The sequence below is a fragment of the Thunnus maccoyii genome, chromosome 19 (genome assembly GCF_910596095.1).
Source record: "Thunnus maccoyii chromosome 19, fThuMac1.1, whole genome shotgun sequence".
In the NCBI taxonomy this organism is placed as follows: Eukaryota; Metazoa; Chordata; class Actinopteri; order Scombriformes; family Scombridae; genus Thunnus; species Thunnus maccoyii.
In genome coordinates, this window is record NC_056551.1 from 8,698,244 (window position 1) to 8,721,108 (window position 22,865).

At 39.0% G+C, this 22,865-nt stretch overlaps 1 protein-coding gene across 4 annotated transcripts in view; it reads left to right on the top strand.

The window, feature by feature from the left end:
- The window catches only part of skor2 (SKI family transcriptional corepressor 2), a 117,249-nt gene that overhangs the window by 40,352 nt on the left and 54,032 nt on the right, over positions 1-22,865 (top strand). The gene's annotated exons all lie outside the window — the stretch shown is intronic.

A 22,865-nucleotide genomic window follows, 5' to 3' on the forward strand; every position in this document is an offset into this window, starting at 1 on the left:
CATAAGTGTTGCCCCAAATCTATACCAGCTCTGTTGCATTAGTGATGTGTGAAGTGGGAAATTAAAGTGGAGAAAAAATGCCAGTCCTCTGCAGCAACACATGTTTGTAGTCGCTGCAGATGCACTTATTTATTTTTTGTTTAGTTTTTAATTTAGACTTTTTCTGTGATTATTGAACTAACAGTTCCTTGTTTGAAAAAGTAGCTAGTTCTAAGTATGAGTGAGCTGTTGTAGTTGTAGACTTATTATGAAGGAGATACCACACAAATATAATGTGAAGAAAATCATGTGACTACCAGCTGATGGCCATGTTGGCAGGAAGATACTGACTGCTGCCCCTATCAGCAGCAGCAGGATTTGTCTGTGGTTTCCAAAACCGTTACAAATCACTGTTAAAAAATAATTTTGGTTTATGATGTGACAACGCCGTGGTAAAGGTCTGGTTTTGGTGCAAAAACCACTTGGTTAGGTTTAGGGAAAGATCATGGTTTGGGTTTAAATGATCATTTTATTTAGTTAAAAAAAACTGTCCAGACTCGCTGTTGGAAATGTGACAGACAGAAAACAGTGTTCTACTGTGGGTGGCAAAGTCCAAAGTTGGGTTATACCATCCATCCAACCCACCACCTCCAAATCAGGAAAATTGTCAACTTTTATATACATCAACTGCACCACAGCTCCGGGTCATAATTACTATGGCTGCTAGTTGGCATCTTTCACTCAAATGTAACTATATATCATTTTCGGGTGTTGTTTTTTTCCTGGTAGGACAGTTTCAGAAATGGTTTTGTTTAGCTATTAGGATTAGGATAAAGATGGAAGGGGATCTTTTTTGAAAACTCTTAGAAAACACAACTAGAAAATGGGATTTGACTAGGGCCTTAACTAATGCTTATTTTTGTTATTGATTAATATGCCAATTATTTTCTGTCACAATTTTCCAAACCTAAGTCAACATATTCAAAAGTTTTTTTATTCGACCAAAAATCCAAAACTCCCAAATATGTACCATTTATTTCATATATTCATATGTATAAGCATCAAATAGTCACATTTGACAGTGAAATTTTGGCATTTTTGCTGGAAAAATCAGGGAAATGATTATCTAAATAGTTGCAGATTAATTTTCTGACGATTGACTAAGTGATTAACCAAATAATTGTTTCGGCTCTAGATTTGACTCGTAAGGGTCAACCTGTACTTTGTTGACAATTTTTTTTCTCCAAAATGGATGTGTGGTTTTGTGGAAATTTGGGAATAATTTGACCTTATGAGAGACACACTTTTCATTTCTGTTATGAAAACATCAATACCACTTTCATGTCTGTTAAATGAAGCTAGAGATTTAAACTCTGCCATTGGCTAATAAAAATGACTGTGTAGCGAGGCACTTACTGAATGTAAATATATTGAAAGGCTATTACAGAAAGAAATGCCAACCATAAATAGTATCAAAACCGGGGGTTTAATTTCATGAGAAAGATTTCAACTTTGAGGAGGCATAAAACATAACAGTCATTTTAGTTTGAGTAAATGTAGTTTAAGTTGCTGTTTTCTTTCTTTTATTTTAGTTTTGTTCCTTTGGTGTGTTTTCTTTTTTTCTTCCTTGTTCTTTGCATTTTCTCTTTTTTTTTTCTCTCTGTTCAGCCCTGCCAGCTATGTTATACATGTAAACATCGGCAGAGGCAAAACTTCTTCATTTCACATCAGTGTACCAAAGTGATTCTTGATTTAAGCTCCCCAAATAGAAAGCCCATTTCAAGAAAGATTTCCCATGCAGGGCAGTATTTGCATATTCCTAAAAAACCTTTCTCTGCTTCTTTCTCTCTCCAGGGCTCACACAAACACTGCCTTCATTTGAATGGTAACTCGAATTGTCTCACTAACTAGCTAGCTGCCACTGCACTCAAGATGCAAATGTATTGGCTAGGTGTGTGTGTGTGTATATGTCTGTGTGTGTGTGAAATGTATTTTGGTGAGCTGCAGATTGGCTGGCTCGTCTCAACAGAGGTTCCATTACCTCTCAGTGGCTTTCATCTGCTCATCGAGTGAGAAGTCCTCGCATCTGAGGTGAATGAGACACAGTGCAACACACACACACACACACACACACACACACAAATGCACAGCTAAAAATACAGATAGATGTGGAGCTAAAGATCAAGAAAGTACAAGAGTGACAGGAATTCAAATAGATTTTATGACAACAATATTTTATGGCTACAGGAGTTTTTAGGGAGCTTGTTGTGCTGGTGAAAGCAGATACTTTCCTGTCAGGGTTACAAATCATGATCTTGTTGTTAAAAACTTCCTTGTTGTTTCAGAGTATTGCCATGATAGAGGTTGGCTGTTGCAGATTTGGTTGACCACAGTTATATTGCTACAAAAAGTGATGAATCAATCAGATACATTGTCTTTTATTTACAGGTTGAAGACTTTACATTTTGAATTTTTAGGCCTTTGGTTGACACTTCTCATAGATTCAAAACTTCATCTCTGATTAACAGCCTTTTCATGGTGTGGCTAACATAGAGTAACACAGTACAGCAGGTATATAATGAAGAGCTTATGAGTACAGTTAAGATAAACTAGTGTGCGAGTTGAGCAGCACTTCAAACTCAAACTCTTCATCAAACTGGCAACGCTTCAAAACTCCATGCAGCATCAGAGAATGAAGTAATGTCCTAAAAGTAACTCTGAGATCATTTTCCCCCAGTTAAGAACAATATTTCTTGTAGGAAATGAAGGCGCGTGTGTGTGTGTGTGTGTGTGTGTGTGTGTGTGTGTGTGTGTGTGTGCGTATGTGTGTGTAGCAGACAGATGATGGGTACCAGGAAGGCAGATGCAGACTGTCACCGAGCAGGAAATTCACAGACTGACAGGACTGATTGTGTTTAGTTATGACTGACACACACACACACTCACACACACACACACACACACACACACACACACACACACACACACACGCACAAACTGAAGCAAACACTTATGGTAGTCTGGAGGTTTTGCATATTGTTCTTAAACCAACTCTGTAGAAGTTGGTTTTGGAAAAGGAAATGTGTGCCGGATATTTGAGAAGAGGAGCATCTGTAGATCTCTTATTAATATTGTCAGTGCTTGATTGCTCTCTCTCTCTCTCTCTCTCTTTGTTGGTGTGGAGTGTCTCAAAGAGGGAGGAAAGCTTCCACAAAGAATAGTCCCTGTGGAAAAAAAAGTACCAAAAAGTAGGGGCAAAGTACTTGAAACAGACTACCAATATTAAGCTTGTTGATGATCATGACTGCATTCCTATTTCAAAGCACAGCACTTATCAGAATCAGAAGCATGCATTTATTTGGCTACATTTTTCAGCGCGTCCTCATACCAAAACGACAGATTAGGTCTATTTCCATTGACTCCCAAAACCATGTATATATATATATATATATATATATATATATATATATATATATATATATATATATATATATATATATATATATATATATATATATATATATATATATAGAGTGTTTTCAGCGCTCTCTATAGGACAGATGTGGACCGGACCACATAGGTCACTTGTACCTTCACTCCAGAACGACCCAAACAACCCAATATGCCACTTCAAAACTGTTACAAATCACTGTTGAAAAATAATGATGTTTTATGGTGTGATAACATTGTGGTTAAGGTCTGGTTAGGTTTAGGAACAAAAACCACTTGGTTAAGGTTAGGAAAAGATCATGGTTCGGGTTAAAATGCTCACTTGAAATGGGGTTTTACTTCCTTAAAGTTGCACAGCCTTTTTTGTCATGGCAACAGTGAACACCGCAACATTACATTTTTTAAAAAAATGTCCCAACTCGCGGTTGGAAACGTGACACTCGTAGTAGGAAATAGGAAACGAACAGTGGTCTCATGCCGCAAAGTCCACTTTTTGTCATCCACCCAACCCAATTCCTCCTAATAAGGCAAAAGTCACTTTATATTGATGTCATCTGAACTGCGTCACTTCTGCAGGTCATAATTACTACAGCTGCTAGATGGCATAAACATACACTGTCGTTTTTCTTGTGAGGATTCTATGCATCTTAAAGAAAACTGAGACTATACTGTACAAAACACGTAATTAAAAGCTTTGCATGAATCTATATAAGACAACTTACACTGTACTATACACTACTATACTAAAAAACTTTATTCAGAACTTTGCAAATCTCTGCTGGTTGCATCTGGTAGTTGTGGTGGCGTCACAGTAGGTGCTTCACCACCCACATGCCCCCAGACACACTTGGCAGAGTTCTGCAGTCAACTGAGTGCACTCTTTGAGATGGCAATGAAATTGCTCTCTTCACTTCTTCTCTGGTAGATTTATCCCTTCTGTTCCATCAGAGTGATTCTTTCTGATAGTCTGATATTTATGGTTAATGTATTGGATTGCAAAAGCAGTGTGTCAATACACTGAGAATATTATTGATCTCATCAAATGTATTCTCATATCTTTGCATTGGCTTCCAGTTAGTTTACAAGATTGTACTTCTTGTGGACCTTACTACCCAGTGCCTCTTTCCCTATCTGTCCTCTAAGGTAATGTGTGGACCCTCTGATTGTTCCAAGGGTTAAATAAAAAGTAACTGCTGATGGTTTTTATGGCTCCAACTGCAGTTAAAAATAACCCAAACATTCTCACAAAAGTTTCCTGATGTCCCAGCAAGCTGTGCTAAAGTCTACACCATTTATTGCGTTTATTAGGGAATTTCTTAAAATAATCTTTAAAAGAGAATGACATATACAGCATGGGGCTACATGAAACACAAGGTAAAGGAGTGGAGCTTGAGGACAGAGTGGTAGAGGGAATGAGGGTGAAAATGAATAAAGTGGTGTGTATTTGTGTGTGTATGTGCATATGGGGAGGGGGGCTCTCCTGTCAGTCCTCATATCCATCAAAGGCTGCATCCCATTCACAGCAACATGACAGAGACGTAAAGCAATCTGCCTGACCAAAAGCTTTTAATTTTGAAATGGCTGCCCAATGAATCCCCATTCAGATGAACAGGGAGCCACGCATATGCACACAAATGATTTTGCATGCATGCACTCAAGTGTGCACGTATGCATGCACATATACATACATACGCCATTTTGCCCCCACTATCTATTACCTCAACCCGCCACACACACACACACACACACACACACACACACACACACACACACACACACACACACACACACACACACACACACACACACACAGCCTCGGGGGAAAAGAGGAAATGTCTTTTTTGAGGATTGAATACAGCGGGATGAGCTTCGCCACTTTAACCTTACATATGCAAAATCCGGTGCTGTGTATTCATGCAGACAGACACAAAACAGGCACTACAATCAAAAATGTCATTTCCCTGCCAATGACACTGTCTCCACTCTCATCTGCAGAGAACAAAATGCTCTCATGCCTACCAACATAAAGTTTCATTACAATTGCAAATAAATACAATGAAATATATGATAAAGATTTTAATAAAAAAATAAATTTTGCTTCTATTATTCTTTTGCAATTCTTGTATTTTTGTCTTTTTAATTTTAGGATTTATTTTATTGCGTCTTCTATCAATGGTTTCATTCCAAAATGCTAAATATCCATCATGGGACACACAGAAATCTCCCATTATCCTATCTGCATATTAAGAGACACCACATGGTGTCCTGACCTCAAAGTTGAGGATCTTTAACATGAGACAAACCCATAATCTATCCCTGGAGCCTTACCCAGTTTTTACCATGAGCAAAAAATGCTCAATGCTCAAGTGTTATCACACTTAACTTAAAAAACAGTGAAGTTTAAAGATCCCCTCCAGACAGGATTTGAGATATTGAAAAATACTCTATTTGGAATAATAATTTGTGTTTGGTTTTTCCACAAAAAAGGTACAAAAAGTACCCTGTTAAAATTCTTAATGATTCTTAATGACATCTAAAGTAAACCTTCTCCCTCCAAATCCAGAATATCTGAATATGCAAATATTTTTCATTTTGTTGCTGGACACAAGATGTCTCCCACTTCACTGAAAAGTCCATTGTCAGTGTACGTGCATGAGAGAACACTGTCCCCTCAACCAGGATCTGGTCATCAGTTGTATAGTGAAACATTAAACACACCAAACACTAAAACCCAAAATGTTGTGTGTTTGTGTAACTCTGTGTGCATGAACACAAGGGTACAATCATCCCTGATCAGGTTATTTGCCTTTTCTATCTGCTATTCTTTCTTAGATTCCTTCTCTAGAAACCTCAAGCAGGTGCACACACACACACACACACACACACTTTCCCTACTTTCCGCTACTCAATTATAATTCGACTTGTATACATACACTCACACAAGCCTTTTAAAACAAACTTGCATGCTCACAAACACATACTCTCTTCATCTCATACAGATATACTCACAAATCACAAATACACATCCCTTCCCTTCTCTCCACCTGAACCCCAAAAAGCATTCAAGTGCACTCAGTCCCTCCTAGACACTCCTCTGGACACTTCAGTCTCTTTCCTCCCTCTCCATCTCTTAAAGAAGAGTAACAAGATTGAGAGAGTCATTTTGTGTTGTGCCAGATTTGCTTATAATTGGGCAGTGTCAGTCAAACAGAAACTTCCACCAAAGAACCATGTATTTATATAACACATTTCATTCCAAAAGAGATACAATATGCTTTACAGAAAGAAAAAATATATACATACAGTATATATAGAAAAGGAATATTTTAAGTCAACAGAGTCAGTGTTTGAGAAGAAGTATTTTGAGTTAGCCTACAGTCTTTTTAATTAGACCAGGGCATTGCAGTAGTCTAACCAACAAGTTTTTCTGAATCTTCCTTATACTCAATATATATTCATTAGATAACAAAGGTGTTATCACACCTTTACATATAAATGCTCAGTAAGTACAGAGTGTCTTATAATCAAACAGAACACAAATATGAGCTCTTATATGAGCTCCGGTTCTGAAACAGGGAGAAAGCTCATTATCAAATGGAAATGGCATTTGCATACACTGAGGCAACACACACACACACACACATTTTACAGATACATGTAAACACACAGCCATACACACGATGCACACGTCCACAGAAGCACACACGTATAAAACACAGTGCCACATAATTAGATTCAGAGCATGCTCTTCTGTTCTACCTTTGAAAATATCACTATTACCTGAAAACTGTTGTTACCGCTAGCCAGATGATGTTAGCTTTTAGCAGCATTGTGTTGCAGACAATGAGGCCACTAGTGCTGCTAGCATCAGGTGTGTGTGCCTGATAGCCAATACTGAGATCAAAAGAAGTATTTCAGTGTGTCTTAATTGAATTGAGAAGTGTCTGCAACGGGATTGAATCTCAACTGTGTGTGTGTTTGTGTGTGTTTGTGTGTACCGTAATTTGTGTATTAGGTGATTGGTTGTTGTGTGGATGTATGGCTTTCAGTGCAGGTGAAGGTGTGTATGTGTCTGCCTGTTAATTGAATTGGGTGTTCTTAAAGGTCTGAGAGGTGTGTGTAACAGCGTGTTCTTACTGTACACCTGTGGCAGCAAGAAGGCATCTGATTGTGTGTACAGGTGCTGGAGTGTGTTTGATGTGAAGTTTCCACACCTCCCAAGTGTCACACACACACACACACACACTCAACAACACACAAGGAGAGAGAGAGAGAGAGAGAGAGAAAACACTTGGAATTATTTTTTTTCCAGAGATAACAGTAAAATGGTAAAACCTTGTGCAGGAGAGGTGGGAACAAACATCTCTTCTAAAATTCAAATCAGGTTAAACTAATTACATCAGCAATAAATCTTTTTTTTTTCTACTTCTATCTACTATAACTCCAGTTTCTTTCTCTTTCCAAGCCAAAAAGCATTAAGTTCTGTTTTTTTAAAATTTTTAATTCTTTCATTTCTTCTTTAACTGTGCATTTCCGAAAGAAGGGAGAGACGGAGCGCTTTAGAAGATTTGATGTAAGAGGGATTTTCTGTCGCTTTTCGGGGGTGTTTTTAAAAGGGGCTTGACTCCACTAAGTAGGGCCGCTAGCTGCGCTATCCCACAATGCAATGTCCCAAATCCTGGAGACTTTGAACACTCATACATATGGGGCAAAGGCTATTAAAGGAGAGAGACTAGGGATGAGAGAGTCACACTAGTTTTCGTCTTTCATCTCTGCTCTCTATCTATCCCTAAATCCACCCATTTCTCAATTAGGAAATGAAAACTGCGATTGTCTTAAGAGGTGAAAGATTACTCTCTGACCCTGATGTGCATCATAGGGTAATTCACAACAGAATACCCCACTTTTACCATAATTAAGAAAATTCAATTCACTTATGACTTTTAAACCATCTTATCGATCTTCAGCTTTTTGCAGTTCTCTACTTTTGGAGACAAATACTCTTCTGATATAACTTCTACAACTAAGACAAAGTCGTAGAGTGTATTAATGTTAAAAGCTTTATGAATGTTAGAGTGCATTAATGGTATAAGGTCTGGCCTTAGTAATACATTGGAAAATTAGACTGATGCTTTTTTCCAGTTGTTAGTCTGCTTTTCCGAGCCATGAGTTTAAAATGTAAGTTCTTGGGTTTTGCAGGTACTGTACAACTTTTGACAAATTGTGAATCTCTATAGAATAAGCAGCGGGTAAAACTGAAAGTTTTTTTAGTTCTTTTTTTTAAGTTGTATATTGATGAATACAAGCGTACAAGAACTATTTCCTTTTGTTCCTTCCTTCTTCTGTTGCACATCCTCCAGAAGACAAACACTCTATTATTTAAACCTGTCAGCTGCACAGAAGAGAGGAAGTCAACTTTTCTTTTCTTCTTTTGAATTAATAAATGAAAATAAAATCAGTGTATGTGTGTGCATGTGTGTGTGTGTGTGCAGTACTACAGCAGGAGAGGTCTGGTGCTCCGTATGTTCCATTTGCCCCCCTATGGAGCATAGAGCCCCTCCATCACCCATCATCTCCTCTACACACACACAGACACACACACACACACACACACACATTTATACTTCTACACTTGTGAGGACCTTCATTGACATAGTGCATTCTAACCAGGCCTGAGTGTAAACTTACTCCTTACTCCTCTCTAAAACTGACCCTCAATAAGCTTTTTAAAGAAGTGACAACCAGCCTCAGTTGTCTTTATTTTTTTTAAAAAAGTCCTCCATCTAAATGTCTCAAACTCAGATTGGTTCTCACATAGGTAGAAGTACAGTACAGGGGCACGTGGAGTGTTCATGGAGTGTACACCCACACACACAAACAAAAGGTGTATGTACACATGCTTGAACACATTAAGAAACTACAAGAAATACTCTCCCTGTTTCCATTTCTGCTTCCATTATTGGCCCTTAAAGTTCTTTATCCAGTGTTTCTCCTTGTCCACAAAACATCTGAGATCCAGAGATGCTGTTTTATTAGCAAAATCTGTCCGTCATGGTCACCATTTAGCTTAGTGTGAAAATCGGACTGTTCATTCCTTCCTTTGCCTTGATAGTTTTGTCCTTTGCCAACGTAGGACCACTTTTCATGACCTCAAGTTTATTCTTTGCATTGTTCTCTTGCATATTTCTATTAAATTCTATTCCACTTTTGGGACTTTTAAACATCAAATAGTTCCTAAAATATCTTACATTTGTATATGTTATAAAGAGAAGATACTGTATGTAGATTTGAACCAATGCTAAGAGAAAGCCTAGAGAAAATAATGTGGATCTATATGTGTGTGTGTGTGTGTGTGTGTGTGTGTGTGTGTGTGTGTGTGTGTATGAGAGGTGGTCAGAAGCCAGAAGTGGTTAGGGGAACAGTGGCCTTCTCATCCCCAGCGGCTGAAAGAGCCAATGATAGCCTTTCTGCTGCTGCTTAGCTGATAACACATAGCACCACCACCTAATGTCCTCTCTCCTCTCTCTCACACTTTCCCCCTTCACCATCTCACTTTACTATCAACACTCGCTCACTTACTTTCTCTCCCTTCTCTCTACTTATCTGTCTCGCTCTCCATTTATTTCCCCCCGGCTTTCTCTCTGTCTCTCTGCTGCTCTTGTCTGCAGGAATGAATCAGACGTAAGAGGCCAAACAAGATTTTCAACCCATTGCTTTTGATTAAGTGACTTAACACAGAGGTCTGCAGCCCGGCAATATCACTAATGGTCCGAAGAAAGAGAGATAGTGTTTGGGGGAAATGGAGAGAGACAGAGAGGGAGGGTAGGGGAGAGAGAGAGAAAGACAGACGTGGGCCAAATCTCCCACAAGTAGTACCATTATCCCCGGGTAAAGGAGAAAGTGATTATGAACTTAAAAGGAGCTTTGCGCTCATAGCTTTCTCCACAGCAAGTTTAGTTGGAGAATTACGATTAAGCCGGATTTAGATTCACGCAAATGCCTTTTTACACAGGAGGAGGCAGGAGGGGAGAAGAGAAGCCTTTATATGGCATAGTGAGCGTAAAAAGACGAACAATAGTAGCACCATGCTGTCAGCACACACTTCATTGTTGTATATTGGTTTAAAGAGGACTCATTTTCATTAACAATCATGATCCAGTGCTCACATTTTCCTAAAAAAAAGAAGCATGTAGTTTCCAATCACATGGCAAGCACCTATATTGTTATCCTGCTTTAGTTTGTTGCTTTAAAACAAATTGATTTATATAATGGATTAAAGTATATGTGAGCCATCCCAGTGAGGAATTGTAAAAGTTCATAAACAGATGAGCGTTTTCTAAATTCCCTTTTGGGGTTTTACAAGCCGATAGTTAATTCTTCAAATATTGCTTTTATGGAAATGCAAAACATATGTCGCTACTTATCTGATTTCCAGCAGGATATCAAAACAATTTGGGATATGATCTCAGTGATGACAGGATGTACTTAAAGCATGCCCAAAAAACACGGAAAAGACATTTTTATAATCATTTGTTTCCTTTAGGTTGCTTTTGGATGATTATTTCAAACTAGGATTTTTTGATGTCGTAAACACATACCAACACTTTCATGTTTTTGTTATGTTATCCGTTAAAGGATCGGCTCGGTCCAATAACTTATCAGAGAAGATATTTGCTTTGTTATTAACCCTCTCAAATTGTTTTTCTACACGTAGCAGACAGGTTTTCCTTTAATTCTGGATGAAAAAGCTTCAGTTCGTATGTTGCTGTCATCACAATCAACCTAAAATAAAATTTAAAGTAATGCGGTTCCAGGATCATAAATGTTTGGGAGGATGTTTTACCATGTCGGAGGCATCACTCACAGGATCAAGGGACAAAAATGTCAGATTTGGGGACATGATGAGATTCGAAAGACACCGGTGAGACATGAAGTGACATATGAAGACCATTACAGGAGTTTGGCTGCTGTGAATTGCATCGCTTAAATGAGGCAACATACTGAAAATGAATTTAGTTGCCTAAATTTCACTGTTATTGCTTTGTGCACCAGTCACAGTTTCCAAGAAACTTAAGTATTCTCCTGGTGAGGTGTGTTTATGCACGTGTTGTGAACAAGCATACATGTGTGAATTTGCTTCCACCTGCATGTATGTTTGTGTTTATGTGAGGTTGTGTGTGTGCGTGTGTTCCTCTCTGCACATTAGCGGTAATTATAGTCAGTAATAACCCTAACGAGGAGAGAGGGACAGGCTGCGTTCAGAGCAGCAATTACAAGTTAATCAGCTACCATGTTGTTGGGAGTAATTAGGCAACGCTGTGAAGAGGATTTAGATCTCGGATATTTACTGCTGCAGTGTGGGAGAAGGTGTGGCATGTCATGAGATAGAGAGTGTGTGTGTGTGTGTGTATCAAGTCAGCTCTGAAGCCTACAATCGAATCTGTTGAAAACTGTTACTCATCCAGTTTGTGCTATAAATCTTTGTTGCTAAAGATTAATAATGGCAAGAGTGAATGTCAAACTTTTTTTCCTTACTTTCTGTCTTCTTGGATAAGAAGCTAAAGTTTGATTAATGTTTGACTGATTTTATCATAATGCTGTTTCATAGTGCCCTCTGGCAGAAGAATCCTCTTTGTCTGCATAAAGGTCTCAAACGTTGTAAAATGATGGGGGAGTTATGGGTAAAACTAGATTACGTGGAGATCTTTGGGGTGTTTTCTTAATTGTTTTACTTTGGGTTATTACATCTACAGGTCACGGTGTTGCTTGCATTCAAAAACTGCAAGCTTCCCAGGTTGGCACTGTGAGTAAGGGCAATCTGAGCTAAACTTTATTAGCTTTGTAGCAAGAGAGCGGAGGTTTATTTATAAATGAGTTAAATAAATGAATGGGATTGGACTCAACTTTGATAGAGAATGTGTCCCTCCTTTTGGATGCCATCCATACTACTGACCCTACAGGTGACTGTTTAATTCATGTATGCCCTAAAACAGGCCATGCCAACATCACTGATGTTTAATATGGAAATCCATAAATGTGACTTTTGTGGAGTCGTTGTGAATAAGGAAGCTTGGCTTTAAAATTTGAAAATTACATTTAAAATTTGTGAAAATACAAACGTGGTGTAAAGATGCTGGCTCAGCTTTGAACAATGACAGGACAAGTGCAACTTAACAAGCCATTGCAAGGTAATTCCCATTTCTCAATTATAAAACAACTGTTCATTTTGAAAAAGACTGAAAAAAAGAAAAACAATTAAAATCGAATGTTTAAATTCTGGTGCCAACAGAGGTGACGGGAGCTGGCTAGAGTCAGTCCACCGCCAAACGCTGCGGCCGTACTGTACACTGCTGTGTCAAGCTAATTAGGTGTTAACGTGTCTTGGCGTTGATTGTGTGTGAGGCCTTTAATTGTTTGACAGGGAGGAGGAAACTGCGATTCAGCTCCCTGCCAAGTGCCATTTAGGCTGAGGTGCTAATAGCAGGGGTCTGACACTGATACACATACTTTAATTGTATGTTGTGTTAATGAGACGCAGGGGAAAGAAGGAGGGAGGAGGGGTGAGAGAGAGAGACAGACACACAGAGAGAGAGAAAAGGAGAGAAAGAGACAGACAGAGATCAGCCAATGACCTGTGTGATACAGAGAGACTGTTCTGACAGCTCATTGCCCAGTCCTGTCAACCCTGCTGTGTGTGTTTGTGTGTACGTGGGAGTGCACATATGTGCGTGTGGCATTGAGGTGCACATATTCTAAAGCGTGTGATTAGCTAATAACACACACTAAAATTATGCATCAAATTACCATATTGAACGTGTTTGTGTGTATGCATTTGTAGCAAGATTCTTTTCATTCAGTAATATTTTCTTAGCCATTTAATGAAAAAACTATTGGACAATATGGACAACCCATATAGACAACATGACTGTTACTACTACTGGTAATTATTAATTATATATTATAATAATGACATTTACTGAATTATTTAAAAATGTGGTAATTTTTTGGGTTTTTTTCTTCTTTTACTAGAACACAATCCTGTAATTTTCCCTGTTTTCAAAATGTGTTAAAATTGTTTAGAATTTTTAAACGTTAAATAAATAAATTAACAATAAAATAAATGAATACACTAATTTGGGACATGTCTGCAGCATGTGTATGAGATTGGCAGGTGAGCCCTCCCAACTGTTACAAGCATCACTAGGATTAGGAGTACAAGTACCTCAAAACTGCACTGGAGAAAAGTATAAGTAAATGTTACTACATTTACTCAAGTACTGTTCTTAAGTACAGGTTGAGGTACTTTACCATTACAGTTCTCCATTTCAGGATTTTACTCCACTACATTTATTTGATAGCTGTAGTTACTTTTCAGATCAGGATTTAACATACAAAACATATAATCAGCTTCATAGACTGAACTACCAAAGAGATATGTAGAATTAGCTTAACCTCAACAACAATAAAATGCTGCTAACATATCTGTAATAATTCAGTAGTATAATATCTATAATATATAGTGCTCTGAAAGTGGCCACTCTGCATAGTGAGTACTTTATATATAATATATTAGTATACTTCCTTATACTTAAATTAGTTTTACTTGCAGTGGAGTATTTTTACACTGTGGTATCACTACTTTCACTTAAGTAAAGGATCTGAATGCTTTTTTAACCACTAATAAATACTAAATAAAATATTACACTGAAGTAAACCATGCCCTGCACAGATAGAAGAGTGCACTAAGTTGAGCATATCTTCCCATTTACCGTTCATTCAGCTATTTTTGGTGCCTACATCATCTTCCTACATATTTTTAACTCAGGTAAGAGGGCAAGAATCAACTGAGTTAAATAAGCCAGTCTACAATTTCCATAAATGTACATTCTCAAATATAAGAGTGAGTGTATGAGCAAAATTTAACTAATTCTCATCATTCAGCCAGACATCATAAATATGAGGCAAGATCTTTCAATGTTTTTGTTATGATATAATTATATGGCTGGACTGTATACTTTACTGAGTAATGATTTCCCACCCTAACGAGAAACTATTAATATTGGTACCATTTAATAAAAGAAGATGTTAAGCTGACAACTATCATTAAAGGCAAACAATAATCCGCTTTATTTTTATACCAGCAATCAATTTGTCATTGAGTGTCAAGTTTTTCCAATTTGTTTTGACATACATCTGTTTTAAGAGTAAGTGTGTGTGTGTGTTTGGGTGGAGCTGGTAATGCAAAGAATCTGTCACATAGCGTGCTATCAGAGATGTCAGTTAAAGTGTGTGTGTGTGCACGCGTGTGTGTCAGGGTAAATGATGGAGGAGGGTTGGATTGACCTCCTAATTACTGCAGCAGTGATGGGAGGAGAGACGCGAGGCCAGAGGTTAATAGCTGGGTTGTTGGACAAGAAGCCCGAGCAGGGGAGAGGGGGCGGGAGATAGAAGAAGGAGGAGGCGAGGGATGAGCAAGAGAGGGAGAAGAGGAGGGTAAAAGACAGAGAGAGGGTGAAAGAGGGAGGAGAGAGCAGAGAGGAGAAGAACGAATGTGGGTGTAGGGAGGAGATGGAGGATAAAGGAGGAGAGAATAGAGAAAAAGGAAGGAAGATGAACAAAGGATGAGAGGATTAAAATGAAAGGTGAGGGGATATAGGGGAAAGGAAGATGAGTAAGAAAGAGAAGAGGAAGGAGTTTCCAGATTTGAATAAAGTACTGACAGACTGCATTTCCCACACCCTCACCTCTCTGAACACAGGATGTCATAGCTGAAAGAAGATGTTTTCAATAGCTTGTTTAATGGTAAACCTGTAATTGTTCACATCTCTTTCATGGTGAGGCAAAGTTTCTTTAATTTAGCTTACAGAGATTTCAAGAAGTCAAAAAAAAGTTCTTGGTGGGAAACAACCATGAGCCATTTCCATCCATCCCAACACATCCAAACTTTTCAAGCAAATATGTTGTTTGTCTTTGTTTTCTGATCCTCTTCCTCTATATGGTTAAAGTTTGGTTAAGTTAAAGCAAATAAACCAACTCTGTTAAGGTTAGGGAAAGATTATGGTCAAAAACCAACCAACCAGGTGGGGAATGGGATGCGAACACTGATTTCCAGTGTCTGCATTGGATGCTTTGTACACCCAACATGCACTTGACAATCAGAGGTTTCTGTCACTATTTGCCAGAAGAGGTCTGTCAAGAAAACTTTAATATATGTTCAAAGTATTCGAACAAATAACACTGTCAATTCAAGCAGCTGCATCAAGCACCAAGTACTGTTTTTCTTTACCTTGTGTCTTTTTGAACTTGGCATATTATACAAATCTTTAAAGTTGACCTTGTAAAAGCTTTCTGTCCTTCTCCTGAATGGTGAACAAACCGCTTAAGAGCTTCACCTGTCATGAGATTTTTTGCTAGAGTCAAAAGGCCTTGAGAGAAAAATCCTCATACTGCGATTGAGAGTCTTTATCTAGGCCATGTTACCAGAGCAAACATTGTAGTTAACCACTGGTGACTAAAAAATCACAATTAATTTAGACAAGCCCCCTCCAAAATAAAAGCAATTCCCCCTCTGTGTGCGTCTGGTACAGTTTGTCTGTTGCCTGGAGCACTGAGAGGCGATTAGAGAGCCAGAAAAAAGGGGGTTAGAAGACAGAACCTCATCAGGAATATGGAACGGCTCTCTGAGACAGACAGAGACACACCAAGTGACACGCATAACCCAATTAAAACAGGAGCAAATGAAAATGCAAAAGACTGAATGGGAATGGGCTAGGGACAAATAAATCTGCTGTGTTTAGGGCTGGGTACTGAAAAACAATAGTGATTCCTACAGATTCAAGTGTTACTTCACTGTGAGGTATCAAAGACGTTACAGTGTTGGATTCCTGGATGTCTGACAGTTTGTGGGTATTTCAACAGAGGAAATAATTTGAGCTCAGTCTATTTCTAAAAGAAAGTGACATGTACAGATGGATGGGCCACTACAAGCTGCCAGAACAGTTTCAATGCTCTGTGGCACAGATTCTTAAGGAACTCTGGGGGGTTGAAACACCATTCTTCTGAGATATTCCCTCATTTAGTGTTTTGATAATGATGTTAGAAAGCGCAGTCTACCATGTTGCTCCAAAATCTCCCATAAGTGTTCAATTAGGTTAAGATCTGGGGACTTCGAACCATTCTGTGACCCCTCGTGTCTTGTGGCAGCATCTGCATTAAGTTTCTCCGCTCATTTATTCAGCTTTTTCTTTGAATGTGTGTGTTTGTATCATACTGCTTGAATGGCTGAGAATCTTCAAAAACACAACCAGGTAAAAAAATAATCTTAAATAATCCGTTCCATTTGTTTATGCATAATTAATATAGTCATTTTATGCAAAGATGTATGCATTAAGTAAATGCACATGCTCATAGCTCTCCAGATGGTTGAGGTGCATCTCCAGAAGCAGGCCTTGGAGAACGAGAGAGCTGAGTGCCTAGCTGAAGGGCTCTTTCAAGGAAATTCCCAAAGCTAAAATATAATCCACTGGTAGATGGCTTGAAGTGATTTTCAGTTTTCATAAACAAATGATTGATTGATTTGTTTATTTATCTACTGCTTGTTAATGAGGGAATATCAGATTTTTAAAAAAAATCAAAAATACAAAAATCCAGGTAAACTTTGACAAACAGTGTTGTCTTACAACAGAATAACTTTTGGGAGCACAGGGATATGAAATCAAAATTTAAACATCTGTTAAATGTAACAATCTGCTCCTTTTACAAAATCCTGGTATTTTAATGTAATGTAAATAATGTAAATTTCTATTTGCGTAACATTCAAACAGTTTCAATAGTTTACATCTGACACTTTTCATGACAAAAATTGCAACTTTAACAGATGTGTAATACTTTTCAAAGTTTTCAATAAACAATCACATTAATAACTTGGTGATGCTGCTATGCTTATCTTTATTGCATTTTTCATTAAAGTTACAAAGCATGTTAAAATAACAATAAATAAATGTCAGTAAGATAAACAGGAAAAAAGACACTTCCAGATATAATTGTAATTGAAAGCAAAATAATATGGCTAATATAATGACAACAAAATTGGTCCGAACTAATTAAATTAAAGCCTGTTAAGGGTTTTTTTGTTTGTTTATTTGTTTGCTTTTTTTTAACATTTCAAGTAATTTAATAAAATGCTGCTTTACCAGTCTATGCTCCTTAGGCAGGGTGCTCCAAAATACTTTATCTTTTGAAACAACAAAAATAACAATTATGTTTTGCCCTGGGACAACAGCTCGTAAAAAGATAGCAGTAAATGTGTAGGGGGACACATACAGGAAACAAGGTCCCACCACTCGTTTCACACCTCGGCCTGGAGTCTGAGAGAGAAGTGAAGTGAGAGCACTGCGGAGTCTGATTGTAAACATTATGGAAACACTGATGGTGGTGTTCATGTTTGTAATTAATTACCCTGATTGATTCCGACTGCAGCTTGCTTTTGAGTGGCATTTCATCATGATGTTCTTTAGTTAATACCCCCACTCCCCGCTAATAAGGCAACAATTAAAACAGTCATTTGCATCTAACATTATACCCTCTATTAACTAGCGAGGGAAAAACTTAGCTGAAGGGGGCAGAGGTTGCCGAGAAAAGACACAAAACAAAAATTGTGTGTGTGTGTGCTTCTTGTGAACATACTCAAATGCAGTTGCATACACAAAATAACCTTGCAAGCCCACACACACATAAGGGAAGAAGTGGTCTTGTGCACACGCTCAGACTTGCACACATTTCCCTTTGCACTGCCTAACTGATTTATGGGAAATGTGACTGCCAGTTCCATGACCCTGCGACGGTACTCCGTGTCCGACCCTTGGTACCCCAAAATACACACACACACACACACACACACACACTCACATACACACTCTCTCTCACACACAAACACACACAAGCAGGCGCCCAGCCATCACTCGTAGGAATATGAGTTGCCACGCCAAAGAATGGGGGTCCACAGGCTGTCCTTGGGGCTGATTGGCTGAGAGTTGTCAAACGATCACGGCAGCGGCGAGCAGGGGGCCCCTCTCCCCCCTAAAATCAATTTCAATCAACGTGGAGACGCAATATTATCAAATGTCAAGTCCACCGCGGCCCTCGGCCCTGTGCCGCAGCAAAAAATTATTCCTGACAGCCACTTGGCGACTTAATTAAGTGCAAAAAAAGGACCGGGATAGTGGAGGGGAGGAGGCCATGGTGAAAAGGAGAGGAGGAGGGAGGGGTGAGGAGGGGATTAAGAATCAAAATACCTCAATTGGTCAGTTGGTCTTTTTGTTTGGTTGACTGGTCATATTGACAAGGCCTCAGAATGATAGCCTCACAGGGGAGCAGTCAGGGGGAGAGGGAGGGATGGAGGGAAGGAGGAGGGAGAAGGCTTGAAAGATAGGAGATGGAGAATGGGGTGAAAGAGAGGAGGAACATAGGGTAGAATCGTGAAAGACAGAGATGAGACAGAGGTGAGGTTATGGATGGACAGGATGTTAGCATGGGGAGAAAAAGATGGACAGGATGAGGAGGGAGAAGCAAGAAAAGAAGGGAGAAAAGACAAAGTTAGGGATGGAGAGAAGGAGTTGTGGGTGGAGAGGGAGGATGTAGCAAGGGATTGTGAGAGGAAGAGAAAAAAAGATGGATGGTTGAGTGAGGGATACAGGAAGAGGAATAGGGAGTGAGTGCTAGTTTATTGACAAGGATCTCCCTCCACACACACACACACACACACACACACACACACACATACACTCCCTCCCATCCTGGCTCTCTTGATATTGAAATGATTCCTTGGGAAATAAATCAGATTTCGATTGGCTGGTAATTGCAGAGGATCGATCAACACGTTCTGCTCGGCTCTCTCAGGGATTTTCTTTTTTTATCCACAACACACACATGCACACACACACACACAAGCACACACACGGGATGCGGATGGGGACCTTGAACCTCAAGGGAGAACTGATACCTGATTGGGCGAATCAGTAAACATGAGCCGCTGATTGTTCCTATGCAGATTAATATGATGGGTGAGGTGGGTGGAAAAATAGGAGGAGAGACCGATTTGGAGAAAGAAAGGAAAGAAAAAAGAAAGGAATGTCACCGACTAAATGTACTAACATAATGTCTCACAGACTTATACACTGGAATAAATTCATAGCAACATGAAGCATAAGATCAGAGATATAAGTACTACAGTATTTATCGTATCATAACCACCGTGTTATTTCCCACGTGGACGTCTCACCTTTCAAAATGCTGTTAGATTTAGTCTCCTTTTGCTCGACACACTGCAGAAGTACTAGGCTGATTCATGAATGAGTAATTTTGATCAATTCTGCAATCAGTCAGCAGTTAGAGGCCCATCTCCCTCATGTTAAAGTATGATTTATAAATGGCTAGAGGTCGTTATGACGCCACAGGCGCTTTATCAGGCTAAATGAGAATGGCCTTTCTACTCATGTTCTCTGTATGACAGGGACAAGCAGGTTGTCAATACAGAAATGACCCCGCTGTAGGGCTGAAAAGACACACACACACACACATTCGAACACATACACACAAATGCACACAGGAATCACATGCCTGTTTGTACACATACAATAATACAGATGGAAACATAAACAACTGCAGGCTGACATATGCCAACACACACACACACACTCAAATGCAGAAAAAAATCCAAAAGAGAAGAAAAGTTACACTTGGGCATTGACCTCAAACACACAACCACTTCACATATTCACGTACACACACATACAGATACACACCCAGGCGTTGAATCAGTCAATACACACATTGATCACCTTCTGATTTACAGAAGCAGCAAGTATTGTAAACAGCGGCATGGATTTTTCTGTTTCCATAAAATACATACACAATTTATTCACCTTTTAGAGGCAAATCAATGTGGTTCTCTGGATGTAGAACAAATTTCTCTCACATATAGTATAAAAAAAACCAGACAGGGCTGTTATTCAAGCATACTGTAAAGCTGGAGAAAAGCTGCTGTTGAATTGTGAAAGATGTTGTCAAGGCTTTCGGATTTATTTACACAGCTGGAAACAGCTGATTGACGGGACTTTGAGTACTCACAAGAGGTAAATGTAAGTCTCAAATATATGAAAACACCAGAATATATGAAAATGTATGTAAACTTATGGAAAAGTTATGGTTTTGGATGGAACTCACCAATGATGTCGCCATTGCTGATAGCAGCGTCAGATCAGAAAACACTTCTAATTGTCATTTTAAAGGGCACTTACAAACAACACATTTTGTTGTTTAATTTGTAGGACTTGAAATAACAAAAAACAGACATGTATGATGTGGTTGAATGTGCCATGTGGATTTCTTACTTTAACTTTATCACTGTAAGCCCCTCGATAAACATGCTAAAGGTAAACATTAAATAAATAATGATGTAATATCGTCAACAACAACTTCATACATTTAACACAGTCTTCAGAGATTAATATTTACTAAATGGTAAATGGACTGCACTTATATAGCACCATTCTAGTCTTCCCACCACTCAAAGCGCTTTACGCTGCATGCCAACATTCACCCATTCACACACACATTCATACACTGATGGCACTGATGGCTACCATGCAAGGTGCCAACCTGCTCATCAGGAGGGGAATCTAATGCATTCACACACACTCACACACCGATGGCACAGCCATCGGGAGCAATTTGGGGTTCAGTGCTCAAAATGACTGCTTTGAGAGCAATTCCAATTTCAGCTCATACCTGGTTGCGGTAGCTAACAAGGAGTGTAGTAACTATTTATCACTCTGGTGGCTCAGTGGTCAGCACTGTCACAACACAAGATCATCATAGTTTTAATTTCCAAGTCCAACCCTGGATGTCTACTGTGATAAGGCCTGGCTCACAGTTGGTGTTCCAGTTCATCCAAAACATGTTGGATGGGCTTCCAGGGCTCTTAAGGCCTGGACACACCAGGATTTAAAACTGAAATTTTGTGGAGAATTCCATTTACTCCAATGGAATTGCTGTCATCCCTTAAACTTAAACTTTGGTGAACTTTGACCTGCAAATTTGCACCATTGACAGCATTAACAGCAAGCCGCCTTGACAGTGTTAACCTTTGAAAAGGTGGAGAGCCAAAGTGGAGGAAGCTATCATAACTTATTAACTGTGTTGCACCATTCACTTTTATTTAACCTCCTCTATCAAAGGAGGTTAAATACTGCTCCACAAAAGAGACATGGTTGCAGACCATTATGAGACAGGACTTGATCATACGAATACTTTTTTGGAACAAACTTTGTGAAGTTATTGTCCCATTAGTGTCCAAATGAAGCTAATGAGTTACCTTGGGGAGCTTTATTCCCCCTCTTCAGTAAATTTGTTATGGTGAACAAAATGCTAGGGATTAAGGGTCTTTCACAAAGTTGGAAACTTTCTGTCAATTAGAATTTGGGTTGACCTGATCAGAAGTACGTGTTCACATATGTTTGGACAGATAATATATGTGCAGCCCCATGTTGAGCAAGGCACTAATATTGACAGAGATAAGGATATCATTCATTCAATCACTCCCGTCTCCAGCATTAATTTCATATCAGATATACTGTATAAGCGCTCATCTCTGCCCAAAATGTTGTAAAATCTCAGCTTGCACTGAGCCTTTAGGAGTTTTTGGACAAGAGCTTTTTTGAATTATTTTTCCACTTCTTTGTTTTGTAGACTCAACCTAAATGAGAGAGAGAGGTAAAGTGAAAAAAAGACATCTTCGTTATTTGTCCATTTGTATTTATGTGTTGCTCTATGTGATGCCAAGTTTGGAAGCTTGTATCAAACACACACACACACACGCACACACACACACAAACACATACACACCTAAGGGTGCTTTGTGTAAATAAGCGTACCTTCACCCCTGTAGGGAGGTCAGAACACCCATCTATCTAGCCCTGCCTAGGGTCATCATACACACACACACACGCACACACATACACAGTTTCCCTCATTCACGCAGTCTTTTTCCTTTTTCTGTTTTCTCTCTTCCTCAGAAACACACACACACACACATTCACACACCTCGTCCACCCTGCAGCCATCATTTAGTGGTTTGTGTTCAGAAAGTGTTTTGGATGTGTAACACTAGAGATGACACGGGAAGACACAGGAAGACAGAACACTGTCCAGAGGTCACTGTGTGTGTGTGTGTGTGTGTGTGTGTGTGTGTGTGTGTGTGTGTCTTTGTGTGTGTGTCCTAATGTTTCAAGCTACAGAGGTGGCAAACACCTGCGGAGTGCAGCTCATGCTGCTCACCCTTTAATGTCTTTGTCTCCTGTACACTAACACACACACGTACACACACTAAATGTAGGATTCAGAGGAGCTTTATGTTGGTTTATTTTATACCACAACAG